We start from the raw sequence: 13,583 nt of genomic DNA, 5'->3' as shown, positions 1-13,583 counted from the left end.
ATCAAAACCCAAAGCACTGCCTCACACAATTTGCTTATAATGAAACATATTGTAATGAGGTTATGAAGCTATCATAGGTAAGTCATTAATATTTCAGAGTCGTCCAGGAGCCTGTATTATCCTTAGTATTGCCCTCTGTCCATGTGGTTGATTTGTCAGCACTGATTCTACCACAGTTTCCCACAATGTCACCTGAATGGAAGAAGGAAGAAAGAAACAAGCCCCATTACCTTTTAAAGAGAGTCTGTCAGTATTTTAGTCGGAGAGGTCTTCTCACTCACACAATACTCTGATAGCAGTGGACTAAGCTTGAAGAAAGGGCCAGCTGAATGCCCTGGGAATCCTGCCTGGTGGATCACCATGCGAGCAGGACATTATGACATTTCTGTATCTCAGGACGTTTTTTCAGACATATTTTTCTCTTCATGTCTATATCGGAAGTAGAATCTTAACCCATTTCAGACACCTTAAACGACTACTTCATGCCAAACAATGCTGACATTATAAATTATGAGAGGTTGATTGACAAAAAAAGTATATTATTACACTTCCATTGCTTCGAGGCTGATTCACATGGGATCTTATTATTTCACACCAGGAAATAGCAATAGCACACTGAAACCATATCTACGTTCATACAATGTCCACTCAAGTCCTCCTCGCTTTATATTAGGACACAAGCCAAAGCATGTAAATAAGCTAAATGGTAATTCAACCTTGGAGAATATAAAAGATAAAATGCCTCATTCCCTTAAGGTTATTGAGCCAACCTGGAGTGGCATATATTTAAAGACAACTAAGTCTGTCACCAACACAATCCCTCTGAATCCCCAGTTCCTTTTCCTTTTTCCCTCCTCACTCCCCACTTCCCAGGGCTAGCTATCGCTGTTAATGACCAGAGGTCCTTCCCTGGTTTGGCCCCAGCCATCCAGGGGATTATAAATAATGCATTGACTCTAAAATTGCAAAAGTAATCCTCTTAAATCTACTTATGTACTCTGGCAGACCATGTTGTCTGTTCCAATTTCCCCTCAGTTCTTCATACAAAAATGTTAGATATAAAACTCCACTTCAGATGCTATGATTGAGTGGTCATCTCCATAATTATCTTGAGTTTCCTGTCAGTTCTTTGGACATAGGGCCGAGCTGGCTGGTTATAGATATGAATGTATCACTATCCCTGCTCACAAGTCTATAACATTTCTGACTTGCGATATTTAGCTCTGCCTCCAGCTCCAACACCAGCTTCTTAAAGGAGAGGGTCTCTTGAGGTGTTGTGTCACGGACCCACACATGACCTGATAAATGATTGACATGCTCCCCTATGGCATGTTTATAGGATGAAAATGCAGCCTAACCACTCTCATTAATTGTGTAGTAATGCTATTAGAGTGGCCCTTGACTTTGCCTGTTCTAACACGGCAACCATTTAGAAAACAGTGCTATCAATAGCATTGACCTTGACACAGCTCACATGATACGTATCATCAGTGTGTGGAAGGCCATATCTCACTTGCTGTTTGCTGTCTATCTGCTGCAAAGGCATGTTCTTTCAGTGCATCAATTCATAACAATTCTGAATATTTCTGTTATGACACCATATCGCGTTAGTGCTTCTGATCATCACCAGGCTACACTCAGTGTTGTTTATTATATGTACTGTACATTATCCATGTATGAATGCAGTTCACTCCGTATCTGCACCGTATGCATAGTCAATAATGAATATAAATTGGCTGCTGTACATACAATGCCAAGTGAAAGTCTACACACCACTTACACATTTTGCTGCTTTAAAATTAAATAAAAAAATGGATTTAATTAGATTTCCCCCCCACAGATCTGAACAACCTACTCCCCAATATCAAAGTGAACGTTTTTCAAGTGTATGTATATATAAAAAGAAGATGTCTTGATTGCGTATGTCTTCACACCCCAGAGTTAATACTTTGTGGAGGCAAAAAATTGAATTGAATCCCTTTTTTTAGATTTAATTGAAGGCAGAAAGGGGTGTGTAGACTTTCACGAGGCACTGTACATGAAGCAATAAGAAGGCACATACCAATTCCCCAACGCACCAATCCCCCCATGCCATCAGCTTGGGGAAACCCATGAATACAGAAGATAATAGGGTATATATGAGGACATGCCAGATGTTGCATAGCATATTGTCAGCATTTTTAAAGCCCATCTAGGATGCCCAAAGAGGAGGGGTCATAACTCTTGGTTGGGCACATTGTGTCTACGGTTTAACCATGCAAGGTTTCTTACAGTGCCTTCAGAAAGTATTCACACCCCTGGATTGTTATCACATTTTGTTGTGTTACAGCCTGAAATTAAAATAGATTACATTTAGATGTTGTGTCACTGGCCTACACACAATACCCAATCATGTCAAAATGGAATTTGGTTTTTAGAATTTTTTACAAATTTATAAGAAAGGAAAAGCTGTCTTCAGTCAATAAGTCAATAAGTATTCAACCCCTTTGTCATGGCAAGCCTAAATTAAGTTCAGGAGTACAAATGTGTCACATAATAAGTTACATGGACTCTCTCTGTGTGCAATAATCATGTTTAACATGATTTTTGAATAACTACCTCATCTCTGTACCCCACACATACAATTAATTATCTGTAAGTTTCCTCAGTCAAGCAGTGAATTTCAAACACAGATTCAAAAGAATCCGTCTGGCCCCGCGACCTTGTGAATGTTGACCTGTTTAAAGGTCTTGCTCACATCGGCTATGGAAAGAGCATGATCACACAGTCATCTCGAAAAGCTGGTGATCTCCTGCATGCTTCAGTGTTACTTGCCTCGAAGTGAGTATTAAAGGCATTTAGCCCATCTGGTAGGCTCACAAAGCAGCTCACGGCTGGGTTTCCTTTTGTAGTCTGTAATAGTTTGCAAGCCCTGCCACATCCAACGAGCGTCAGAGCTGAGATGATAGTTCTAGGTCCCAAGAAACAGAGAGATCTACTTTAGGATATGACAATTAATCTTGATGGCTGCACTGTCGTCTCAAATGAAACTGTGAAGGACCTCGGCATTACTCTAGACCCTGATCTCTCTTTTCACGAACATACCAATAATTTTTCAAGGACAGCTTTTTTGCCATCTTCGTAACATTACATAAATCTGAAACTTTTTGTCCAAAAAGTATCCAGAAAAGTTCATCCATTCTTTTGTCAGTTAGACTACTGCAATGCTCTTCTCTCCAACTTCCTGGATAAAGGACAAAATAAACTTCAGTTAGTGCTAAACACGGCTGCTAAAATCTTGACAAGAACCAAAAAATGTGATAATATTAATCCAGTGCTAGCCTCTCTACTCTGGTTTCCTGTTAAGGTCAGGGCTAATTTCAAGGTTTTACTGCTAACATAAACATCATCACATGTGCTTGCTCCTACCTACTGTATCTCTCCGATTTGACCCTACCGTACATACAGTTGAAGTCTGAAGTTTAAATACACTTAGGTTGGAATCAATAAAACTAGTTTTTCAACCACTCCACAAATGTCTTGTTAACAAACTATAGATTTGGCAAGTTGGTTAGGACATCTACGTTGTGCATGACACAAGTAATTTTTCCCAAAATTGTTTACAGACAGATTATTTCACTTATAATTCACTGCATCACAATTCCTGTGGGTCAGAAGTTTACATACACTAAGTTGACTGTGCCTTTAAACAACTTGGAAAATTCCAGAAAATGATGCATGGCTTTAGAAGCTTCTGTTAGGCTAATTGACATCATTTGAGTCAATTGGAGGTGTACCTGTGGTTACATTTAAAGGTCTACCTTCAAACCCAGTTCCTCTTTGCTTGACATCACATGTAAAACATAATAAATCAGCCGAGACCACAGAAAAAAAATTGGAGACCTCCACAAGTCTAGTTCATCCTTGGGAGCAATTTCCAAATGCCTGAAAGTACCACTGTCACGTTCTGACCTTAGTTCCTTTATTATGTCTTTATGTTAGTTTGGTCAGGACGTGAGTTGGGGTGGGTAGTCTATGTACTTTTTTCTATGTAGTATTTATGTGTTTGGCCTGGTATGGTTCTCAATCAGAGGCAGGTGTCGATCGTTGTCTCTGATTGAGAATCATACTTAGGTATCCTGTTTTCCCTATTTTAGTTGTGGGTGATTGTTTTCTGTCTCCTTGTTATTTTGTTTTTGGTGTTCAATGTTAATAAATATCAACATGGACACGCTGCATATTGGTCCGATCCTTCATACTCCTTGTCAGAGGAAGACGAATCACGTTACAACCACGTTCAGCTGTACAAACAATAGTACCCAAGTATAAACACCATGGGACTTCGCAGCCGTCATACTGCTCTGGAGGAGACGCGTTCTGTCTCCTAGAGATGAACATACTTTCGTGCGAAAAGTGCAAAGGTGCAAAGAACCTTGTGAAGATGCTGGAGGAAACAGGTACAAATGTGTCTACATCCACAGGTCAAAGATCATACTTTTTGGAGAAATGTCCTCTGGTCTGATGAAACAAAAATAGAACTGTTTGGCCATAATGACCATCGTTATGTTTGGAGGAAAAAGGGGGAGGCTTGCAATTCGAGGAACACCATACCAACCGTGAAGCACGGGGGTGTCAGCATCATGTTGTGGGGGTGCTTTGCCGCAGGAGGGACTGGTGCACTTCACAAAATAGATGACAAATGAGGAAGGGAAAATGGCTTAAGGACAACAAGGTCAAGGTATTGGAGTGGCCATCACAAAGCCCTGACCTCAACCCTATAGAAAATGTGTTGGCAGAAATGAAAAAGTGTGTGCGAGCAATGAGGTCTACAAACCTGACTCAGGTACACCAGCTCTGTCAGGAGGAATGGGCCCATATTCACCCAACTTATTGTGGGAAGCCTCTGGAAGGCTACCTGAAACATTTGACCCAAGTTAAACAATTTAAAGGCAATGCTACCAAATACTAATTGAGTGTATGTAAACTTCTGACCCAATGGGAATGTGATGAAAGAAAAATAAATCTGAAATAAATCATTCTCTCTACTATTATTCTGACATTTCACATTCTTAAAATAAAGCGGTGAGCCTAACTGACCTAAGACAGGGAATTTTTACTTGGATTAAATGTCATGAATTGTGAAAAACTGAGTTTAAATGTATTTGGCTAAGGTGTATGTAAACTTTCGACTTCAACTCTACCTACACCTATGCTACGCTACGGTCACAAGACAAAGGCTTCCTTATTGTACCTAGAATTTCTAAGCAAACAGCTGGAGGCAGGGCTTTCTCCTATAGAGCTCCAGCCAACTGACATTTTCTTATGAGTTACTGACCTGTTGCACTCTCTGCAATCCTGCTGGTCATCTACGAACGTTTGAACATCTTGAAGAACAATCTGACCTTGATGGCCACATACTCTTATAATCTCCACCCGGCACAGCCAGAAGAGGACTGGCCACCTCTCAGCGCCTGGTTCCTCTCTAGGTTTCTTCCTAGGTTCCTGCATTTCTAGGGAGTTTTTTCTAGCCACGTGCTTCTACATCTGCATTGGTTGCTGTTTGGCATTTTAAGTTGGGTTTCTGTACAGCACTTTGTGACATCTGCTGATGTAAAGAAGGCTTTATAAATACATTTGATTGATTCAATCTTAGTCCTGTATTGACACTTTGCCTGTTTGATGGTTTGTTTGAGGGCATAGCAGGATTTCTTATAAGTGTCTGGATTCGTGTCTCGCTCCTTGAAAGTGGCAGCTCTAGCCTTTAGCTCGGTGCGGATGTTGCCTGTAATCCATGGCTTCTGGTTGGGATATGGTTGGGATATGTATGTAAGATCAAAGTCGGGAAGACGTCGTCAATTCACTTATTGATGAAGCTGGTGACTGAGGTGGTGTACTCCTCAATGCCGTCTGTACTAGCAAAACAGTCCTGTAGCTCAGCATCTGCGTCATCTGACCATTTCCGCATTGAGTGAGTCACTGGTACTTCCTGCTTTAGTTTTTTCTTGTTAGCACAAAGACCAAGGAGGTTTTCCAATGCATCACAAAGAAGGGTACCTATTTTAAGATGGGTTAAAAAAAAGCAGACATTGAATATCTCTTTGAGCATGGTGAAGGAAACCACTCAAGGATTTCACCATAAGGTTGATGGTGTCTTTTAAACAGTTGAAGAGTTTAATGTGGGATAGCAGAAAATTGAAAATGTGGCAAAGAAATTAACATCATGTCGTAAATGCATAGCGTTATATTTGGGGCAAGTCCAACACAACACATCACTGAGTACCATTCTTCATATTTTCAAGCATGGTGGTGGCTGCATCATATTATGGGTATGGACTAGGGAGTTTTTGGGGATAAAAATAAACGGAATAAAGATAAGCACAGGCAAAATCCTAGAGTAAATTCTGGTTCAGTCTGTTTTCCTACAGACACTGGAAAAATCGTCTGGTCAACAGCCCAGCCAACAGACACATTCACCTTTCAGCAGGACAATAACCTAAAACACAAGGCCAAATATACACTGGAGTTGCTTACCAAGACAATATTAAATGTTCCTGAGCGGCATAGTTACAGTTTTGACTTAAATCGTCTTGAAAATCTATGGCAAAACTTGAAAATGGCTGTCTAGCAATGATCAACAGCCAACTTAACCGAGCTTGAAGAATTAAAAAAAGAATAATGTGCAAATATTGTACAATCCAGGTTTGCAAAGCTCGTAGAGACTTACCCAGAAACACTCACATCTGTAATCACTGCCAAAGGTGATTCTAACATGTATACTTAAGTCAATTAAATATTTGTGTTTTTCATTTTCAATACATTTGTAAACATTTCTAAAAATAAAATTTCTAATTGAGTCTGTAATACAACAAAATGTGAATTTAAGTCAAGGGGTATGAATACTTTCTAAGGCAATGTAATGCTTTGAATCAGAAGCACTTCGCCATCCATTGCACAACATGTGATTTGAGAGTAATGTGAGTGATGTCAGGACAACTGCTAGGTTTTTTTAGTTTTAGTTTTGTATTTCTAGTTGATTGTATCACATTGCCCTTCAGTTGACACTCACACCAAGTTATAGGATAGGTATCCCCCAGGTGCGTGTGAATTCGTAGTACCTTGCTGGGCTACAGGCTTCACCTGTGAAAGTGTGCTTTATGACATTGACTTAAAAGATTCATCACTGCACAGCACCTTCTGTTACAGAGGAGTAGGTGAGCTTTTTAAAAAGCCTACATTTCCCCATCTGCAAACTGAAAGCTATAGATTATGAAATGGATCCTCCGAAAAGTGGGTTTAGCATTGCCATGACAGGCAGAAGTGTATTACACCTGACGCATTGACATTGTTAAAAGTGGGAAGGAAGAGAATACTGTGGGGAACTGAGGGCTGTTTCCCTGATGCAGGAGAGCATGAGAGGCAGATTGGTTTATGTTCCCTAGCCTTACAGTAATTGTTCCTTTCCCAATTGTGCCATAGATACTGTATCACAACTGACTGTGATAGGGAGTCCCATAGGGCGGTGCACAATTGGCCATGTCGTCTGAGCTAGGGGAGGATTTGGCAGGGGTAGGCCGTCATTGTAAAATAAGAATTTGTTCTTAAATGACTTGCTTATTTAAATAAAAAATAAAAGATGTGGAGGGCCGAGGATAGAAGATGGCTAGGGCGCATACCATGAGCTGGTTTCTAAGACTGAGGTTTCTGTAGAGACAGAGATGAGTAGAAAGAGATGATCATAAACAAAAACAAAAACAAAATAATTCATTAGAAGGGCACATGAACACGTCTCAATTTAGAATGAGGCAGGGGGAGAACAAACCTTCTGAACTGGTTTTAGTAGCCTTGTTTACACTTTGCACTGACGTGTGTTTCGTGATCTGATCCACACATGGCATTAAAACGTGTCCACTGTGTCTGCATTGCGACCAGATTTCTTGCTTCCTCCCTGTATTTAAATTATTTGACCGATATTAATTACAAATATTGACAATTATTAATGTCATAAGTCAGTGGTGCTACCTGACAATGATTTTGAGGCCTGTATAATGAGGATTTAAATGGTTTGACCCTCCAGATCTGTTTACACATGATTGATACCCAGATGCAATGGGTCCCTGACTACATAAGGAGGTGGTCAGAGAGACAATGCGTCTCTTAATCGGTGGAATGACAATGAAGCGGTGGGGTGGAATGAATATGAAACAGTATCTAATACAGAGAGAGAGAGAGAGAGAGAGAGAGAGAGAGAGAGAGAGAGAGAGAGAGAGAGAGAGAGAGAGAGAGAGAGAGAGAGAGAGAGAGAGAGAGAATCTGATCTGCCCTGAATGTGATGCAGTGCCCTGCCTGTGGCGTCAAAATCACACATGTCATTACTCATGATAAGTCTCCAGTCCCAGGCAAGATCCTCATCTCCTCGTCACATGAAGTCTTGAAGAACACGTCCATCACCCATGATACTCACTGTGCTTTCAGCAGCACTACTGTAGTTCTGGTTTTTAACACTGAACACCTATTACACTGTCATGAGCACTTGATCACTTTCATTGATATCCCTAAAAATCAAGCCATGGTAAATTATGGTAAATTATACAATGTCAATTCTGATTGAATATTAACCTGAACATTTTCTTGTTCAGTAAGCTGTTCATTGCGCTTTCGAAACAGGGAATCAGCCAAAAGTGAAACAGCTAACATAAAGACAATACCATTGCTTTCTCGTGAGCCCTTTACTGCTTGGCTGGAATGCAGATATGCACCCCCTGCCATCGCAGCTAGACATACAACACTACAGTATATTGCAGTGCATACAGTACAGACATTCAAACCACTCAGGCGCCTACTTTATTGACAAATCATAGCCGATTAACTGACATTAAGTGCAGGTTCTCCTATGTTTGTACATTCACTTCCTATCAGTATTTCTTTACAGACTTAAAACACTTACCGTGAGAAACAAATCAGTGATTCAAAGGACAACAAAGCAGAGATCTCCCACTGAGCCGGTGCATATCCATTCATTGAGTGGCATAGAGAGCTCTGTCCAGAGAGAGGAGAGGGGACCGCTGCAGTGACGGCTGCAATAGTTGTGGCACATCAGCCAAGGTTCAGGATAGCAGTGAGAAAGAAAGAAAAAAGCCTCTAAACCCGTAAGATCCACAATGATATCCCCCACTTCTCTCCCTCTCTCTGCCTCTCTCTCTCTCTTTCCCCTCACTCAAGCACCACTGACACTGCTGCCGTTCCTGCACTCACCGGCAATAGGCACTCACACACGCAGTGGAGATCTCCATCTCGCGCTGCTGCAATCCCTGTGCATTTGGGAGTGTGAGTGAGTGAGAGAAAGAGAGAGAGAGAGAGAGAGGGGAAGAGTGAGGGTGAGAGAAAGTGAGGGTGAGTGAGAGTGAGGGTGAGTGATAGGGAGGGTGAGAGAGGGGGATAGTGCAAGCTGTTGGGGAAAGTCCAGAGTCGCCACAGCTGGTGAGCTCATGCAGCAACAGTAAAGAGCTCCTTATCATGTCCTCTGAGCTGGCGTAGTGGCGTAGGGACTGGTGAGACTAGCTGTCATAGAGCTGTTATATCATCCGATGGGCTTCCCAGATGGCGGGGGGGAAGGCTCTGAAATAATAATGCATTGTGTTTTTAATTGGAAGCCTCCTGCCCCTGTTACTTTTAGATATCTGACACCCTGTTTGTGAGAGGAGAGGAGAAGAGGCAGAGGGGGATGGAAGGAAAAGAGGGAGAGGAAATGGTGGGGAGAGAGAGGAGTTGAGGCAGAAATAGTATGTGTGAGAGCAATATAGAGGGAAGGGGGAGTCAGGGAGGAGAATTGAGAGTACATAGAGAGAATGAGAGCGAGATGAGAGAAAAATAGATGAGAGAAAATGAGAGAGATGAGAGAGAAAGAGATGAGAGAGAGATTAATTCATTTAATCCAACTCTGCATGACCTACTGCTGATTTCTGACCTCACAGAGATAACTTGATTTGCAGCCAAAGATAGTAATTCCAAAAAATAATACACTCAAAATGTATATTGATTGTCCAACTTATTCTCATTCTTGTTATTGTGTTATTGTAATTTGCATGGTATACTAGCAAGAAACACAACGCCTGTATCAAAGCCTATCTGGCTTTGATTTCTTGATTGATGCAAGTGTTCTATTCTGTTTCTCTGCAGTGGTCAGTGCACAGGCATGTCTGATAATCAGTCAGGGATTCGTGCTTCTGAGATGCACAAACGTCTGTGAAATACATGAACTCTATTCAGTTGACTGTGATACACACTTTAGATATCGTGAAATGAAATGTGGTTTGCATATCAAGAGGGGGGATAAGTGATTGGAAAGGATCTTCAAAACAATACAATCTTCCACCTTTGTGGGTTGTTTTTCTCTGCTGGAAAAACTACAGCATCGATACAATAAAAAAAGATGTAGTGTTTCCTAAGGCACCACAGGTGGCTGCTGGGAGAGCTCTCAGCACAACTTCAGCCAGTGTGACTAAAAGTTTCCCTGTGCTTTGCTTGTGTAAGCAACCTGCAGAAAGTGTTCCAAATGAGGTTTTTCTTGCAAAGAGCTGAGGGGGAGGCAGAATGGTAATCTGCTGACTGCTGTCTTATTGATTTAATTGTCTGTTTCCCTCCTGGCTCCGCCTGTTCATAAGCCTGACTATGCCACACCACGGAATGCACATGTAGCTCTGCTCTCTCACTCCCAGAAACAGCCTTAAGTTCTCTCCATCAGCCTGAAGCCCAGATAAAACTGACTTAAAGAGTGGACAACGCAAAGTCGTACTGGAGAAAAATATCTCTCTTCATCTCTCTTCCACTCCACTTATTGATCTGCCAAGGGCTGTTAGTGAGTGTGTGTTTTATGCAAATAGCTTGTCCGTGGTGATGACTGTCAGTTTTTAACTGTTCATTGCAGTTGGATTCCCAGGGGTACTGTTTGCGCCTGGAAGGCCACTGTACGCGCTGAGACTGGAAAGTGATCCCATTTTGCTGGTAACAGAGAATATTGGAAAATGTATTCGCACATTGTAAGGGGACTCTGTTGAGGTTCAGTAGCCAATGCTATTCTGTTTCTTCCACTTGTTTTTCCAGTTAATTTTCCACTCTTCCAAGGCTCAGAAGAAAGGAAGAGTGCTGTCAAACGCCTCTCTCAGATCTACATCCCTAGGTGAAACTGAAATGTTCACATTAGCATATTATGGCTTGGGATGAAACACTTGAAGCACTAAACATTTTTTTTCCTTTGCTGGTAAATTATGGGACCAGAACAAATCAAATGTGGAGAATGTGTCCCAATGCAAGAATAAAGGAAAATGTCTTGAATAGGCCAATAATGGAACTTCACTCTCAGCCATTTCTACTGAGTTGAGAGTCGTGGGTTGTCGTCAATTAAAAAAATATATATATTCCACCTTTATTTAACCAGGTAGGCCAGTTGAAAACAAGTTCGCATTTACAACTGCGACCTGGCCAAGATAAAGCAAAGCAGGGTGACAAAAACAACAACACAGAGTTACACATAAACAAACATACAGTCAGTAACACAATACAAAATATGTACAGTGTGTGCAAATGTAGAAGAGTAGGGATGTAAGGCAATAAATAGGCTATAGAGGCGAACTAATTACAATTTAGCATTAACACTGGAGTGATAGATGTGCAGATGATGATGTGCAAGTAGAGATACTGGGGTGCAAAAGAACAAGAAGATAAATAACAATATGGGGATGAGGTAGTTGGGTGTGCAATTTACAGATTGGCTGTGTACAGGTACAGGGATTGGTAAGCTGCTCTGACAGCTGATGCTTAAAGTTAGAAAGGGAGAAATAAGACTCCAGCTTCAATAAGGATCTGAGAGGAGGATCTGATGGTTCACAGTATCGAAGGCAGCCGATAGGTCTAGAAGGATGAGAGCAGAGGAGAGAGAGTTAGCTTTAGCAGTGCGGGAGCGCCTCCGTGATACAGAGAAGAGCAGTCTCAGTTGAATGACTAGTCTTGAAACCTGACTGATTTGGATCAAGAAGGTCATTCTGAGAGAGATAGCGGGAGAGCTGGCCAAGGACGGTGAGGCAAGCACCATGGTCACGTTCAAGAGTTTTGGAGAAAAAAGAAAGAAGGGATACTGGTCTGTAGTTGTTGACATCGGAGGGATCGAGTGTAGGTTTTTCAGAAGGGGTGCAACTCTCGCTCTCTTGAAGACGGAAGGGACGTAGCCAGCGGTCAGGGATGAGTTGATGAGCGAGGTGAGGTAAGTGGGAGAAGGTCTAGGAGCGACCCGGAAATGGTCTGGAGAAGAGAGGAGGGGATAGGGTCAAGTCGGGCAGGTTGTTGGGCGGCCGGCCGTCAGTCAAGACGCAAGAAGATTTCATCTGGAGAGAGAGGGGAGAAAGAGGTCAGAGCACAGGGTAGGGCAGTGTGAGCAGAACCAGCGGTGTCGTTTGACTTAGCAAACGAGGATCGGATGTCGTCGACCTTCTTTTCAAAATGGTTGACGAAGTCATCTGCAGAGAGGGAGGAGGGGGGGAGGGGGAGGAGGATTCAGGAGGGAGGAGAAGGTGGCAAAGAGCTTCCTAGGGTTAGAGGCAGATGCTTGGAAGATGCTTAATGTGAGTCTGGAAGGAGAGTTTACAGTCTGGAAGGAGAGTTTTAAGTCAGAACCGTCCAGAGTATTGATGCTAGTTGGGCGGGCGGGTGCGGGCAGTGATCGGTTGAAGAGCATGCATTTAGTTTTACTTGCATTTAAAATCAGTTGGAGGTCACGGAAGGAGTGCTGTATGGCATTGAAGCTCGTTTGTAGGTGACTTTTGAAGATTTTAGAAGGCCATTGCAGGATGGATATAGGCCTATAACAGTTTGGGTCTAGAGTGTGTCCCCTTTTGAAGAGAGGAATGACCACGGCAGCTTTCCAATCTTTGGGGATCTCAGACGATACGAAAGAGAGGTTGAGCAGGCTAGTAATAGGGGTTGTAACAATTTTGGCAGATCATTTTAGAACGAGAGAGTCCAGATTGTCTAGCCCAGTTGATTTGTAGGGATCCAGATTCTGCAGCTCTTTCAGAACATCAGCTGTCTGGATCTGGGTAAAGGAGAAGTTGCTGCAGGTCTTTACTGAAGACTCATCTCTTCAGTGGGTCATATGATTGAGTCTAGTCTGGCCCAGGAGTGGGAAGGTGAACGGAAAGGCTCTGGAGCAGCAAACCGCCCTTGCTGTCTCTGCCTGACCGGTTCCCCTCTTTCCACTGGGATTCTCTGCCTCTAACCCTATTACAGGGTCGTCCCTGGAAGGGGTGCGTCACCTGAGTGGTTTGATTCACTGATGTGGTCATCCTGTCTGGGTTGGCGCCCCCCCCTTGGGTTGTGCCGTGGCGGAGATCTTTGTGGGCTATACTCAGCCTTGTCTCAGGATGGTAAGTTGGTGGTTGAAGATATCCCTCGAGTGGTGTGGGGCTGTGCTTTGGCAAAGTGGGTGGGGTTATATCCTTCCTGTTTGGCCCTGTCTGGGGGTGTCCTCGGATGGGGCCACAGTGTCTCCTGACCCCTCCTGTCTCAGCCTCCAGTATTTATGCTGCAGTAGTTTATGTGTCGGGGGGCTAGGG

At 42.6% G+C, this 13,583-nt stretch overlaps 1 protein-coding gene across 1 annotated transcript in view; it reads right to left on the bottom strand.

The window, feature by feature from the left end:
- The window catches only part of LOC118369919 (inhibitory synaptic factor 2A), a 35,557-nt gene extending 26,063 nt beyond the window's left edge, over positions 1-9,494 (bottom strand). The window contains exon 1 of the mRNA XM_035754693.2: positions 8,924-9,494. The gene's annotated coding sequence lies outside the window, so the exon portion shown is untranslated. The remainder of the gene's footprint in view (positions 1-8,923) is intronic.
- Between the last annotated feature and the right edge of the window lie 4,089 nt (positions 9,495-13,583).

This window comes from Oncorhynchus keta, chromosome 36 (genome assembly GCF_023373465.1).
Source record: "Oncorhynchus keta strain PuntledgeMale-10-30-2019 chromosome 36, Oket_V2, whole genome shotgun sequence".
Classification (NCBI taxonomy): Eukaryota; Metazoa; Chordata; class Actinopteri; order Salmoniformes; family Salmonidae; genus Oncorhynchus; species Oncorhynchus keta.
Note: the sequence above shows the minus strand (reverse complement) of the source record. Positions and strands in the feature narration are given on the sequence as shown.